Here is a 260-nt window from a genome sequence, read left to right as displayed (position 1 = left end):
GGCTCTTACTATTGTTTTAATTGATAACCCCATTACCATTTTACAACATGAATTTTGAAATTTAAACATAAAAAAAAAAATCGAACGTAAAACTATGAGATTTTTTGCAGTAAATAAAATAGAAAGGCAAAATGGATACTGAGCAATAAAATCATATTTTATATTGTACGAAAAAAAATGTATCTGGGAAAACCGACTCGTGCCCAAAGTAAATTACAAATTAAAGTTTATCTTCAATCTAAATACCCAAGAGAATGTCA

The sequence above is a fragment of the Penaeus monodon genome, chromosome 34 (assembly GCF_015228065.2).
Source record: "Penaeus monodon isolate SGIC_2016 chromosome 34, NSTDA_Pmon_1, whole genome shotgun sequence".
NCBI classification, from domain to species: Eukaryota; Metazoa; Arthropoda; class Malacostraca; order Decapoda; family Penaeidae; genus Penaeus; species Penaeus monodon.
Note: the sequence above shows the minus strand (reverse complement) of the source record.